The 16,594-nt window shown below is 44.3% G+C and overlaps 1 protein-coding gene across 1 annotated transcript in view; it reads right to left on the reverse strand.

Annotated features, from left to right (window-relative positions):
* Window positions 1–16,594, reverse strand: part of LOC120959401 (uncharacterized) — a 159,745-nt gene that overhangs the window by 43,071 nt on the left and 100,080 nt on the right. The window lies entirely within an intron of this gene.

A 16,594-nucleotide genomic window follows, 5' to 3' on the forward strand; every position in this document is an offset into this window, starting at 1 on the left:
AGATTGGATAGTTTTTTGGCATGTCATTAGCTACAATCTATTGTAACAACTTATCAAAAATTCTTTATAGAGGGCATCAAAAAAGTTCGTTGCGTTCTTCAATAAATGCCTCTGATCTAGGTTCAACTTGTAAAACTGTACTGTTTGTAGACTGACTTTTATACAGCCGTGGACGTTAAATTTTGACTCTAACTCAGCTATTTTTGTCTCGAAGGCATCAATCTTAGACAGAGTGTCAACATTTTTGCCTCGTAGGCATACACTTTTGACAGTGCGCATCAATTTTTGACAGTAAGCATCGATTTCGTCTGTGAGTCAATCGCTTTAATTACAAAATTTAACGTAATCTTTGAATTAGATTTTGTTTGAATTCCCATAAGATAATACGTTTTTGAATACCGGTAAGCATCGATTGACGGCCTCTTCCGGGAGTAGCGACTATGGATTTGGCCTTATGGAAGGTCGCAATCATTTCTTTCACTGGAGGATTTTTGGCAGTGAATTGTCCATTTTTGTGAACAAGAACTCTTAAAACACTGAAAAATAAGCTTTACAAGACAGGATATCGTATCGTTACCTTTGTTAGTGTTTAAAAAGCTGTTGCTTAGTATCTTGAAGTGATCTTCTTGTGTCACTTTTCATCTATTTTACAATTTATCCAACTAATAAAGGATTATTTACCCATCGAAAATTTGACAAAACCTTTTTTTTTGTTTTTGGCAAAGTTTGATAAATTATTTAAAAAATAGTAAAACTTGTTTTAGTCAAATTATAAGATACACTTAATGCCATTATGAACGAGTACTTGAATAAAGACCAGTTACAGCATTTAATGCAAAAGGTGAGGGCAAGAATTTGTTTAGGTTTAAGCAGATAAGAAGCTATTTGAAGAAAATAAAAAAAATCCTACAATTTAAACCTTTTTTAGGTATGATAAATAGATAAATCAATGATACTAATTCGCGCTTAACAACATTTATTGGAAGACTCAACACTAGATAATGCCAGTTAAAAATTTGGATCAAAAATTATCACCATGAAATTACTTTTCTTTTTATATTGATAATGTAAGTACGTTGAACCATGAAAAAAACGATTAAAGTTAAAAATAAAACACCATTAAGAGTAAAATCCTTCAAATGAGTTTTTTTTTTACTTGCTCGTCTTTTCTGCTCTGCTGCCCACCTACAACTTTTACTTTGACCTGCCGCTTTCATTTTCATCAAAGATGCGCCCTGGTCAAACGTTGCCAACACGCTATCTGCGTATCGAACGCTAATCCATATTTGCTTTATCTAGATCGCTTCCGTTTGCTGCGCACCAACGCACCAAATTATATGCGCACCCGCGCGATACGCATGGACGATCCAGCTGGTGAAAAACGCTAGCCGAAGGAAAACCCCACAAGATTAACACCTTTCTCCACATGAAATGTGGCTTGTGATTTGCTACGCGATGCGCTAAAGGCAACAAGAAAAAAAAAACCACACACAGCTACTAATTTACCTCCCCAATCCGGGGAGGAGGAGGGAGTGAAAGCGTTAAATTAGCAGCCGAACAAATTAATAACCAAACGAGATTAATTGGTTTAATTTTCACCGCAATGCGATAGCGGCAGAATCATCACCGTTGCTCGTGCAGCCTAATGCCAGCCGAAGGAAGGAAGCATCTCCAAAAAGAGAGAGAGAGAAAAAACGAGGCCAAGTGCTTATGGGAGACCCCATCCGACGCCACATATTCCTCCATCGGAAGTGGTGCCCTCTATTCGAAACGAGAAACGGACAGCGACGAAAAACTATTAGCCACCAAACGATACGCCCCAAAACCATCTTCACCGTTCGTGGATGTTACCCGCTTCGCTTCGGGAAAATAAGCACCCTCAAACCGCGGAAGTTACCGATTCGGTGCCATATTTGAGAATGACTGAAAATTGATAATTTGCCATTTCACCGTACGACCGTAAGCGCAAACAAACCCACCAAAGTCCGAGCAGAGCAGCGCTTATACGGGTTTCTCTCCCAAGAGTTCAAACATTCATCAAACGCTCCAAACAACGCTTCCCAATTTATTTTTACACGTTTGCTTAGCTTCGGAATCGATTTTTGGGGCGAACAGCGTCTCAAGAAATCTAGCGCGCATCATCGTGTGTTGTTTTATTGGAAAATTGGCACTGCCGGGTGTTTGAAGTCAGGTGCATCATCGCTACCAATCATGATTCGACGAATCGTCCCGAAAGAGGATCGTCCCAAGGAAAGGTGGACCGTTTGCGTGCCCGGTCGGTGGTTCGCTAGGATTTCCTAGATTCGCCTTCCGCCACGCTACCTTCGAAAGGACCGCTACCGAAAACGTGACTGAACCGCATAATTTTGGAAGCAAATATTTGAGCACGTTCCTGCCTCTTCGCAGCGGTTCGATCTCCCACTGGGAGTGGGGTGTGTTCGGTGCTTCGGAAGTAAAGGCAGTAAAGCAGGGCAGTACGAGAAGGGTACGACGATGTGACGATTTCGGAAGCGGAAGAAACACTTCGAAGCACATCAAAGTTTACGGGATTTTTGGTGGAAAAGTGAATGCAAAAGTGGGTTAGTTAAATTTTACACCAACTCTATTAGATGTGCAGCGGAATGTGCGATGCCTTATTATCGGGTGTACCCATCCGTACGTATTCGATCGATCCCTTTCGTTTGAAGTTGAAGCCACACTGGACGGGGGAATGGGCGACTCCTCACCGACGGGATTCCGTTAAGTGCCGCACAATGGGAAGAGCGCTGGATGAGTCCGCTGTTCGTGACTGGTGGATGAAATCTTGCGCCCCTGAGGGCAGCATATGTGAGCATGAAGCCATCCACTCGGCACCTAACTAACGGGTACCGCCCGTGCCCATTCGTACGTGTGTGTGTGTGCGTCGAAATTATCCGAAAAGAAGAGCCCTCGGTAACGGCGCTTCTTGGCACGCTGCGATCGGAATCGTCGAAATGGCAGTTAAATAAAATTGTGCACAGTGCAACACGCAGCAGGATGGTGTGATGTGATGAATGCAACTGAGGGAAAGGGGAGGGTAGGGTGGATACTTTCCCTTCCACTCATGGTGGTGGTGCATTGAGCGAGTGCGGTGCCCCTCGCGATGCTGTTCCATTCAATGCCGATAAACCGTTACGCAGCAGGGTATTCGGGCGGCGGTTGGGTGTTGTTGTCGGATGGCATGAAAGGTGGCCCTCGTTGCTTTATTATTATTTTTATTGCACCGACGAGTGATTTACAAATTATGCGTTCCAGTGTGGGGAGACAAACGTTGAGGTCTAGAAACTAGAAATTATAGAGAGGTTTAGAATTATGCGTTCAAGTATAATTCATGTACCATTAGATTCTTGATTATTGAAAAGATCCTCTTTCATGCCAAAAAGTGGATTAATCAATCTTTACATCAAAACTAAGGAACTCAGAGAATTAAATTGGAGTTGAATCCCTCGAAGCTTTCAATAAAATACTAACAATTGTCACACAAATTTGAATACGACAACAATTAACGTAAATCAATACAATTGGTTGTACGACAAAAATCTTTAAAATAAGAAACATATTGGCAAAGGGACCAAATTGACAGGTAAGGGAAAAAATAAAAGATAAATACAAAGGACAGTATCAAAGCTAGGTGAAACACAACTATATGACCCATCCAAACTGCAAACGTTTATATGACTAATTCGAAAATATTACCGTCAATCAATAGCAAATAACAAATCACCTTAAATAATAGAAAAGAGATAATGAAACAAACAAGCAAAATTTGTTAAACTGTAGAATGAAGAAAGAACATAACATAAAAGAAACAAAGAATAAAGAGACAACGTTAAATTAAGATTGAAAATTAAACAAAAATTACAGATAAGCTCTAAATGAATAAGTAAAATAAACAAGAGTATGACCACTCAAAGCACACAAAAATAGGATTGTGATGCATCACAATATTTCTCTTGTTTAATTTATTAAGAATAAATCATCAATAAGATTCAAGAATTTTCCCCAATATACATTTATCTATATGAACTCATATAAAATATAAAACAATTCAACAAAAATAATCAATATGGAAAACAAAAAAATTCTACAAGAATCTTACTTGTATAAGCAAAATGCCACTAGAAAACAGAAAACTCATGGAATGTGACATCGCTTTATGTTTCCTTGTTGGCATGTCTGTACTTGTCGCGTCAATTTATCATCCATGAGCGAAAACAATCTACAACACCCAAAAAATCTCGTTTCTTATTTTACACCTTTCAAAAACACAAAGCATCAAGAGAAAACGGCAGCAATTGCATTGAAAGCTAAATAAGAAACTAGAGCCAATGTCTTCCGACAGTCGTACGCTGGTAAAAGGTGTGCATAATTCATCGCACTGAACACAAGCACACAACTACAGTAGCAAGAATGCACACACCAAATAAAAAAAAACAACGCTGTCACATGATTGACTGCACCAAGTTGCACCCAGCGCACTTCCTGCCATACATTTGGCAGCGTTCGCGCTGTGCAAGGAACAAAGAAAGGTGGGCTTCCTTTCTAACACCTTTTGCCAGGGACCCAGCACGAGCGTACCCGAGCATCGACACATAAATTATGCATGCAATGATGATGATATTGTGCACGGTTACACCACCAACCTGCCAAAGGAAGGAGCTTACGGAACTACAACGTTACCTTTCGGTACTTCCACTGTGTGCCGTACTGTAACTCTGTTAGCGGCGCGGTTATGATGTGCCTTGCGAAACTTCAAACGTTTATCTCGCGCTCGGGGCTTGAGAGTGAAGAAATCTTTAAGGGCTTGAACTTTATATTCCACCAAGAAGTTCCTGCGAACTTCCCGCAGAAGCTTTGCTTAATCCTTTCCCGCTACAAATCTTCGCGCAAAACGGTGTTTGAAGAGCGTTTGTGTGTGTGTGTGCGTGGTGAGTATGTGCCGGTAATGCCCGCAGAAAGGAAGAAAATTCATTAGGAAGTTGAAAATTGCCGCACCGAAAGGCGGGAACTGCTCTTTGCCAAAGCTTCATGTCTAATGTTGTTGCTAAAATTATGACTCTCAGCCCAAATCCACACTCTGCGCGAACGCACACAAGATGAATGCTCCGATGCCCATCCGGTTCCTGCGGACCTACGAAAGTGGGACGAGTTGATGACCCTGTGCAGGCCACAGTACTGCTACGGGACGCCGGTAAAAGGCTGGCTGTCCGTGAGGCAGGTCGTCAACACACGATGCCCTTTTTTCCCATCGTCCAATATGCTTCAACATGGGCTTACAAAGGGTCTGCGCGAGTCGCTGCGGACGAGGGCGGAAATCGGGCAAGCATCGGACGGGGAAATTCATTCGCACATTGTGTTCGGCCCGAAATGGGCACACGGAACGAACTTCGAGAGAGAGAGGAAAAGGCTATGGCTATCGATGGTTAGGCATCATCGGGTGCGGTGTCTAACGTTCCGCATTGCCCCCTAGTCCGCTTACGAGGTCGGCGTCCTAACGAAATATGGTCAACCGGGCGAAGATAGGGGTACAGTATCGGACAGAAAGATAGGGCATTGGTTTTTTAACGCACCATGCACCCGTTGGGTCAAGTTTATGTGTGGTTTGTATGTGTTTGTGTTTGTGTGTGTGTGTATGTGTGTGTGTGCATGTGTGTGTGTGTGTGTATGTATGTTTGAATGTGTATTGATGTGTGTGTTTGTTTCACAAGTAGGTCGTTTCGGATAGATTTGTCAGTAGTTTTTTTGTGTTTTGGGTTAGGTTTTTGTTGTAATTTGCAGGACCACCGCCCTCGCGAGCAGTGATCCCTATTCAAAAATGCAATAAGCTCAGTTTTTGATCTTATTGCCGTCGCCCACGATGACATTAATCATGCGTTGACGCATCGACATCACCAGATTCTGGATCGTTTCAGGTGGAATTTTGCTCCACACCTCTTGCATGTGATCGAAGAGATGATCCAGATCTTCCGGTATGTTTTTACCCAGCCTCTTCTTGAAAATTGCCCAGAGGTTCTCAATGGGATTGAGATCCGGGCTAAGGGCTGGCCACTTCATTGTTTTGACATTGTTGTCAGCAAGCCAAGTTTGGACAGTCCCGGAAGTATGCTTAGAATCGTTGTCTTGCATAAACATCCAAGACCGAGGAAGGTTTTTCCTAGCGTGTGATAGCAAATGAGTATCAAGAATATCTCGATACCCAAACCGATTTAAATTACCGTGGATTCGAACCAACGGACCCATCCCATAGTAGGAGAAGCATCCCCACACCATGAGACTACCACCGCCATGCTTGAAAGTTTTGAAGCAGTACTTCGGATCAAGAGCACAATTAACAGGGCGCCGAACCAACCTACGTCCGTCCGACCCCTGTCGATTGAATTTTGACTCGTCTGACCACAAAACCCTGCGCCAATCCTCTTCATCAAAGAACATGTGCTCAATTGCAAATAACACCCGTGCGTTTTTATGCGCAGGTGTTAAATTGGGCACTTTGCGTGGCACTCGCGCGAGTAGCCCGGCACTGACCAATCTTCGCTGAACTGTTCTCGGCGTCACCGCCAATTTCAGTCTGCCTCGGATCTCTGGTGCCGAGCTAAACGGATGTTTCTTCGATATGTTAACAATCTTACGGTCTTCCTCCGCCGTGGTCTTCCGAGGACGTCCGGGTGACTTGCGCGTTTCGGTTGTCCGAAGCGCGTTCGCCACAAAAGTGCGCGATCGTTCCATCACGAACTCGATCGTTCTGCGCTTAATGCCAGCAGCCGCCATTCGCTTAATGATATGGCGCTGATAATCGGTACAATGTTTACCTCGACCCATTGTAATAAAAATTGCTTGCTTAGACCGTCAAGAACACACTGGTTAAAAACTTGGACACGACTGATGCCGTGCACTGCCTGCGTTCTGCTTTTATACGCGATGAATCACATCGTTGTCGAGCAGCAAAAAAGCGTATGGATAAAAACAATCAATGAGTAAGCGAGTGAGCATGTATCCATTCAAAACCAGAACAGAATACTGCCGCGCTCATGAAACAAAACGCCCATTGAAAAGAACACCTGCGCGCTTGCTCAATGCACACACAAAGTTTCCCATGCGCACACAACGTTCAACGCAAAGATGCACGCAGGCCTTTCAATGGCGTGCACTGGAGAAACACCTGTGAGGGAATGCCGAGTTCATTGCTATTGTGCGCGTTTTCATTTCGCACCGGTGTCGTATTCACATTCATGAAACAGCACACCTGCGTTCTCGTCCGGGGAACAAGCGCTGCTGTCGATGCAAACTTTAGCATTTATCCAAGTGTGAACGCACGCTGTTTCACATGATAACACACATAAACAGAATGCTTTCAATGCAATATGAAACCATGTCAAGCTACGTTTCTTCAGACAAAAACCCGCGCACTCGCACACACACACACAGACTCGCACACACACACACACACACACACACACACACACACACACACACACACACACACACACACACACACACACACACACAAACACAAGTAACGTGGCAAAAAAAGTGTACGGTGCGTTGAAAAAACTAGGGTCCTATCATTCTGTCCGATACTGTACATATGTTCAATCATAAACCTTCACCATACGGTGGGAGCCTCACGGATGACCCGCACCGAGCCGCCCGAAGATGGTGTGCGCACAATTTTCCGCCCCATCGAGAAGCGGCCAGGCGTTCCCCCGATGGCACCAGCAAGGGAAGAAATAATTGAAAATGAAATAAAATACAATAACGAAAGTTATCGCCGTAACTACGAACCCATTGGGGCAGCCGAGATGATGCGTCCAATAAGTCGAAGTCTTGGGAGTTTGGGGGACAGGCAGAGCGACACAGATTTAGATATGCCAAATGGTTTAGGCGGTCGGAGGGTGGTGGTGAGCATTATGCTGTTTGTTGGCCATTTCTTTCTCCAGCACGCTGCGTGCAACCGAGGCCAAGGGCTGAAGCGTATGGTTTATGGTCGATTCTTTCCGCATGCTGACCTCCTTTTCTTCGGCGTTGGAAGCATTTGCAAGATGCGAGTGATGAGAGTGAACACGCGGAAAAGGCTTTCACAAAGGCGAAGCCACCTTCACTTCCCATAAGGCGCGTAGCGTCGTCGTTGTCGTTGCCATCGTGCGGGCAACGTTTGGGTCACGTCGGTGATAATGTTTGTCTGTTTCGGGGGCAGGCGGTAGAGGAACGAGCACTAGTGTAGGGGTGGTGTAAGGGCTAGATTGCATCCACACACATGTGCGTGGTGGGGTACTGTAGCCGTTTTGCCCGGTGACCTCCATTAGCAGCGGAGAAGAACCCATACAAAAGAACGGTGGCTCTGACCTCGGTGCACAGTGGGAAATGAAGTAACTAGTATTCTTGAGGAAAGATCCAAAATTGAAAATAAAACATCTATATGTTAGCTGATGCATGACATAAAAAAGAAATAAACAGTTACTAGCCTTTCTAATCAATTCTTTGGTTCTATCTTCGGTTTTACAACCCGTAGCTGGTAAACGAAAAATCAAGCTAAACATTTTTACACCATATGTTGTTCAAGTTGAATATATGATTCAAACAGTTTCTTCAAACAGGCTTTTTGACATGAGCATCTTATATCTATATGTTCTGCATTTAGATTGGAATTTTCTATAGAGATATTGAGAGCTAACTGAAAAACAGATTATCATTTAAAAAATGACACACAATATATATTAAAACACTGTGAACAACACAAGTAGAGCCTCAATTCTTCAGAATTGAGGGATGCACGATACTAGCTAGCTTTTTCTCCAATACTAGATATCTAGCTAGATATTCCATATGAGTGGAGTTTTCATGCACGCTTGTCGACTGAAATCATATCACAAATCAACTCCATACAAAACTACACACCAAACTCAGATCTTCCAATGTACTAAATGCTTCAACATCTATATTAAATACACCTTGCAGTAATTCATGAACTTTGATCTTGTGACTTTCTTGCGGCTCCCAGTCATTTGTAAAAAGCATACGAATGGAATGGTTAGACTTATTGATTTGCCTAAATCAAATTTTCTGTGAATCATTATTTAAATCAAAACTCAATTCACCTATTTGTCCACATCAAACCCATAGTACCCATAGCACTGGGACACGTGCAAAAGGCTACAATTTCTCCCGTATTACCCTATCGCACCCGTTTCCGCACACTACCACCCGTAAAGTCCCCGATCCGTTAAAGGGGTAAAAACAAACGTAAAGTTTCAGGTAAATTGGACAATTTCACACCGACAGTTCCTAGTCGAGGAAGCGGGGGGAAGGTGACTTCGAAAAATCCTCCCTGAACCCTGAAACCACTTACTGCTAACGAACGGTGGTTTGAAGCCTTCCGAGTCCTGCCAGCCGGCACCCTTTGCTTTGGAGGGAAACGCTAGCTACCATGCGATGAAGCCATTAGGCTTAATTAGTAGTTCCCGGGTGCCAGGTCTGCCTGTTTGGGGTAGGTAGGTGGTTGTTGGTGGTGACGTGTTTCAGAACCTTCTTCTTCAGCTAACCTGACCTCATTTGCACACACATAGACATGTAGACACACACACCCATGCACCAAGACTCAGTGAAGGAATCAGTGAGGCACGTCAGATTTTTATCGGTGACTAATTTTTGAACAATATTGATGATATGTGCACAGGCATGTGAGTAATGTTCGTTGCATGTTCGGTGCATATTTCTGACGGCATTCCAAGCTATTCATGTCGCCCTGTTCACCGCCCACCAGCGGCCTGTAGTTTCCATTGTGGCAAAGGTGATTTGTTCTGCCATTTGCGATGCCTAAAAGTCGATGAAATTGAACCGGAATGATGCACTGACACGAAGAAATGTGTTTTGTGGTGCAAGGACATAGTTCGAACCGATGTAATAAAGTCATATGCGAGGGGCAGGTAAGCAGGAGCATTATTGTGCAACGAATGTAGCCCATAGTATCAAAAGAGGGTTGGAATGTTAATCTTGATTTTCCAGCTTCTACCCGTAGCACAGGCACATTGACATCGGCACGTTCGGTTTCGCAACATTTCAGTCCTGACACACAAAGAAGCCTCATTTCTACGTACTTTGCACAATTCTGTACCCAAATTTCGAACCAAAGTTCAAGTTCAAAGCCGTTGTACGTTATGGCGCAATGAATGCCTCAATAATTCACCAAGTACGTGCGTTCATTACAGAGAATATTTTGCTTCTTCGCCTAATGTCGTTCTTCCCATGGCAAGTTCTTCCAATCTCAAGTCTGCTCAAGCGCATGGCACGGCACACACTGCTGGCACTGGTTGAAGACCTCTAAAAACAGACCTCTGAAGTGCTCGTAAATCTTTCACTGGACGTATATTTCCATCATCGACAAGTTTGTGGGAAAATTGGAAACAATTTTACGGCCATATTAGTACGGCTAATGTATTTTGTAGCAGCCAGACGTCGACAAATTTGTTGAAACCACACACACACGCATACACGATCGCTTCAAACGCATCTCGCGTGGAAAAACTCACGCCCAATATTTATCATCACAAGCACCCGGGAGTAGATGTCGCGGTCGCTGCGAGTCGGTCGCAAACATCTTCACCCGCTAGTGGAGTTTTATTTTTAATTCAATCCAATGCTCGAACACCACTGGAAGCTGGTCCGCGGAGTAGTGTGTGCTGGCTGGTTTTGTGGTCTACATATCCCACCACACCACACACGAAGCACGCCTGTTGCACTCACACACACACACACACACACAAAGTGATCGCACGTTTGCGTTTCTTCAACGCCGGGGCCTCGGTTCGGCGGCTTGACCCGCGAACGCCCGTCCACAGACGGCGGGGCGGACAAATGAGCTCGCGAGATAAAATTAATGAACATAATCCGTTTAACATAACTGTTTTCCATCGGGGGCAGTTTGTGCGGTTTTGCCAGGGGAGTTGCGAGCGATTACCGAATCGGCTCGGTGGACCAGCTCGTCGCGAATGGGCGGTAGATGAATTGGATTTTTATGCTGCATCCTTTTCTAGCTGCGAAGTTTCGAGTGGGTCTGGATTGAAGCTCAAGCCAGCCACTTGGAATGCGTGGTGGAGTAGTTCCAGATCGCACTGTGACCAGTGGAGCATCTCAATTGGGTGAGTGCAAAAGTTTTGTAGATGAAAAGGAAAGATGAAATTCGAAGCAGGAGAAATGGAAATTATGTGTTATATTTCAAAGCAAAAATAGCTATTCGCAACCATGTCTGAAGCTATATCAAATTTGAATTACTGCGAAAGAGACAACTCTTCAGCATGTAGGCTTTACGTTTTATTTAAAATTATTTAGATTATTGGTTGTAAAGAGTTTTACATGCCTCTGATAATGCATTAAGCACACAAAACATTCTGAAGTTTTGAATGTTTCATTCTTCTAATTTAATTTCTCATTAAGAGCTCCACTGTAAAGCTAGTTCACTCTGTCACAGCTTTCTTTCCTCTATTTTGGTTTTTTTTTTTTTTTTTTTGCAGGAATTTAAAATCTTAACAAAGAGCAAGATTTCAAACTTTGTATAGCATATATTTATTACAGAAATTATGGTTTTAGTTATAGGGTTGCCTTTATCTTGCATAATCTGTGAATTTGATTCTGTTTTACTGGGTTTACAGTGTATGTATTACTTTTGTTAGAGTTGTTTCTCTGATATTTAAACATCTATCTTCTTTTCTCAGCTCAGATAGCTTCACATAATTATGTTCTTCATCTCCATTATTTCAAATAGTTTGAGACATTACTTATTCTTTTGCTCGGTCAAAAGTGATGCTATATGTAGCATTATCAACTGCTCTCCAACAAAACAACTTTTCTTCGCACCTTATCCATGCACATATCTCCGACGCACAGTGCGGGACGCGCAACGCGCCGAGGTAATATGCGTTCATAAATAATAATAATAGCGATAAAGTAACCCCCATCATAATCATAATCATCATCAAGCGGATCGAGTGCCCGCTCGCACACAGCTAAGGAGGTTTGTGCGGTTGTTCGGATTGTTGCGCTAACCTTCGTCAAAATAACCGCCCGGGAATAGTACGCAGCGGGTAACGTTTGTCTACGATCCGTAACGATCGTGGGCCAACAGCGCCGAAGATTATAGACGCACTAAATTGAAGAGAAGTAAGGTGTGTGTGAGTGTGGTGAGTAGAAAAGGCAATTTGTACGAGAAAAACAAATCGAGCCCAAAGAACACGTGCGCCGACTCGTTACGGGAAGTAAGGAAGCTGAAGTGTCAAATTAGGGTATGTAAACTAGCGCGGAAAAAACTATGATTAGCCGCCACTTAAGCGAAGCTTTCACTTAACGCAAACTGATGCGCTGCTCACTTCAATTTCAATTTCTTATTCATGTCAGTTCACTGCTCTCTGGCTTGTAGTTTCGCTTGTTCATCAATTCTGAGTTAATTTCACAACACCAATTGCCAAAGGACGATGCCAATTGCCAAAGGTCTTCCAATTTTTATTGGAATAGTTCGGCAAAGCCCTTCCCCAGGAAACTGTCAACTCATTTGCTGACACGCAGTTTGTTTCCTGTTCGCTCAAGACACCACAATCCCCCGCGCACGCTGTGTCCCCAAGGCAAACAGTGAGAAGCTTCTTCTGCTGCGGAAATGTTTATCTGATCAAGTGTCTTCCTCTCGAAAAGGAACGGCCACCAGGAGCCAGCCACGAACACACGAACGGTCCGTACGAAATGGATCACTTCCGACTCTGCTTGCTGTGTAACCGCGCCGTAAGTGCAGGTGATAAGAAGCGCCCGGACCGATGTGCCGGAAGTGCAACTGTCCTTGCTCGGGCTAAATCCTCGCCGTGCGCCCTCCAGCAACTTCTTGGAAGGCGAAGGCGAAAATAAATAATCACACCAGAAAGACGCCAGAAACGAACTGTCGAGTCACTCTGTCCGGCCTGTCGAAAAATGGAAAACTGTACCAGTGATAAACGCTCCCACCTCCCACAACCCAAAGTGCCAGTGGAAGTGGTGGGGTTTTGATGGACATAAATTCGGTTGATAATTTTGCCCTTCCCTGGGAGCGGCCAGAGCTGGGTTCCGTTTTCCGACGTCGTAAAGATAAAGAAAGCGCCTCCAAGAAGAGTCGTCAGCAGTGTGCAAAAGCGCCAAGACAGCAAGAAAATGAAAAAAGAAAAATTGAAAGCAAAAATAAGACATTTTAATTTATTTATTCATTACACTCTCGTGCTGGTATAAGTGTCTTTGCTCGCTGACTTGTATTTACGACGGTAGGGATAGGGCTGAGGAGTGCACAGGGGATGAAAAGCTGATAAGCGACCTAGCTTACAGCGACAGAACACTCCAAGCTTCGAGCTGAACCTTAAACATAGGTCCTGAAGCGCACAAGATGAATTACATCGTCCCTGCCAGGGCTGTTAGGCTGGTAATTTGGCATTAAAACTCACGGCTACTAGCGGATGTAACGTGTTTCTTTTTTCGGCTCGTCCTTCGAACACGAAAAGTCACTTTGGGTCACGAAACGAATGGACACAAAAAAATCAACTAAGGGCGATCAGCTAATTGAAGAAAGTAAATCTCATCAACTATGCAACGACTCAGAAATGAGGAAGAGAACAACTTTAAAGTCCTACTTCAGATATCGGAGCGTGTGTGTGTGTATTGTGTGCTTTATTGGGCAAATCTCACATCTCACACAACCCTGTACAAGATTGTATCGGGGCGTCCTAAACAAACATGCTTGGCTCTGATCGATCGGGAAGGATTAGGCGTTTGCGTGAGCTTTTTCCTGTCCTCTGCCGTGCGTTAAGGGTGGGCTTGTTTGCACTGTCCCGAAGGCTCAACTGTGTTAATGGAATTGATTTGTTGTGCGACAAACGCACACAATGTCCTTTCTTTAAACCGACGGACCTAGAACGGCATCGTCCCGAATGCCTCTTCTGGCGGGAGTAGTTTTTCCTATCCATTAGCGATTACATTTCCATCCCCTTCCGGTGTGTGTGTGTGTGGGCCTTAAAACTTGTTGAGTAGAGCCTCTGATACAAAAAAAGGAACTCCACCCAGGGCCCAACGGTGAAAGTTTGTTCTGCTTGCTTTCAGGCAGCCAGTTTTTTGCATCACAGAACCGGACGCATACTAAAAAGTTGTTAACAAACGGTTGATAGGAGGAAGGATGAAATTGAATAAATTTCAATTATAGTGGATTAATTTGCCGTGATTCGCTGCTTCGCGGCTAGACTGGCTAGCGGAGCAAAAACTATTCCCTTTTCGCCGCTCCGCATCCAGCAACGAACCCCTGGCTGGCGCCTTTGGAGTAGATGGAAATTAAACGTTACCATCAACCGGACGATCGACGCTTTCCCGGACGCCGGGCACGATAATGTTAAAGTTTATGTGACTATACATTAAACAACACGCTCTTCTTACCATGCCGCTGCCCGGTTTTCCCACCGGGCTCTATCGGTATCGGTCCAATCTTTGGAATGCACTCGATGACTCTAACTCCCTCCGATCAAGCGAACGCGAGAAACTCTTATCCTCCCGCCGAGAATACAATGTCCCCTGGATTGCAACTCGCCGCATCCGCATGATAGCTTGCGTGCCCTACCAAGGTACAGAAAGACGGAAAAGTTTGCCGAAAGGATATAAAAATAAATTAAAAAGAGATTTTCCCGTTTTACCAGTGTGTTCCGAAAAACTTCCAACCCTGGATGGATCCCAGCCAGTTCAGCACACCGAATGATTGGAGCGGGTCGCTAGAGACGTACTCTGTCACCGTGTACTTCTGTGTGGGTTGAGTAGAATGTGGCGGGGATTGAAGTTTCGGACTCTGTTCAATTTAATTTTATCGCTTAACTAAACCAACCTTTCCCTATCCCGGAGGCATCCCAACGTACATCCTTTGTTGCGACGGGCTTTTAATGGTTCCCGGTGATGGTGTATTGAGTAGCTTTCTATAGTCCAACGGGGGGAAAAAGTCAAGATAATTCTTTCCACCGTTTTTTTAATGGTTTTAATGTACATATCACACCCAAAACCGGGATTTTGTTGCCCTTCCGTTTTATAAGTGAAGGAAAAGGATCACACAAAAAAACTTTAAAAATGAAGTCCTCCGAAAAAAAGACAATGGAAACCATTTTCCCCAAACGCTAAGTGAAAGTGTCATTTTCGCGAGCTAATGAAAATGGAACCATTGCCGGATATGTATACCGGATCTGATAAGCAATATCCGAGTCTCGCGCTAATGGATCAGAGAAGGTTTCGCCGGGCGAGAAAATTAATCCATTTGGAGAAGAAGAAGAAGCAAAAAAGAGAATCGTTCCAATCCAACCAACAGTTGTCAGCGCGCTTTCGATTTCGCTGTCCGTTGTTTTAAATGGTATGCAATGGCCTTTTTGTCTCGCGTAGCTGCCACTTGCGACTCTGATTGATGGTCACCGGGAGAAGATACGGAGTAAAACGGACCGATTTTGGCTATAAATCAGTGCACCGTTCTTTTAGTGCACAGGATCGCCGGCTAGATGGCGAACGGTTTATTAGCTCCAAAAAGGCGTTATAATTCTACTCTCGATATCCTCTTGGCACGATTACAACGCTGTAATTGAGCTTCTATTCTTCGGTTTCTTCTCCACCCATCGAGGGAATGAATTATTGAGCAACCTGCGTGTGGTAATGAGTACCGCTTTATCGGATGATTTCTGCTCGATTTGCAACTTACAGGCCTGTGAAGAGGTTCTAATCGATATGCGTTTAATTTTGTGTTTAACAGGCAAACAGAAAACCCATCTCGGGGAAGAGAATGTCATCAGAGTGATCTGAAGAATGCAAGTCAGGAAGATTAGTTTATCTTTTCAGCAGCAGCAGTTGGGAGACGGCGGCAAATTTATCATCCCAACTAACTCTGGACAAGATTTGACTTATAGCACGCAAACCCCACCGGAGTAAGTTTTGCTGTTTACCGAACGCAAACATTTGTCTATGCTGCAAGGCCATTGTGCAGCAATCGGACGATCTTCGGGCGAAGAATGCATCTCACAAAACGGGGCGCACCATTTCGAAGCGGATGTGCAAAACAGCCCGCCCCTGTTTGCGACGCCTACGCCTACATCGGCCGGATGTACCACTGTGTTCCGTTTAGCCAAGATACCGGGCAAGCGTCCCGGATGAGAAAAGATGCACTGGTGCATTGTACGCCTACACTCATACCCTCGAATCAAGACTGGACCTTGAGCCTTGCACCAGGATTCCGGTTGTATCCGGTGAAAGGGTGATACCAACAGCAACCAGAGTCCCGGGCTGCCGAAGTTTGTTACGGAAATAATTTGAATGTTTGATGTAAGTTTAACCTCCCCCCTCCCTGCCTTGGTTGGTTGTCTTTACTCTCACCAGTCGCACGGACAGGAAACTGCTCTGCCTGGTTGCATCGTAGACACACAAAGGGAGACTAAAACCAAAGCCACGATAGAGACGGCTCCGGCTTCCGGACGAGCAACAAGGGGAAACATTTTATCGATGCACCAAACTTTCCTGCAGTCAATTCGCCACCCATCCTCTCCTGGCATTGTATGTGTGTGTA

Source organism: Anopheles coluzzii, chromosome 3 (assembly GCF_943734685.1).
Source record: "Anopheles coluzzii chromosome 3, AcolN3, whole genome shotgun sequence".
In the NCBI taxonomy this organism is placed as follows: domain Eukaryota; kingdom Metazoa; phylum Arthropoda; class Insecta; order Diptera; family Culicidae; genus Anopheles; species Anopheles coluzzii.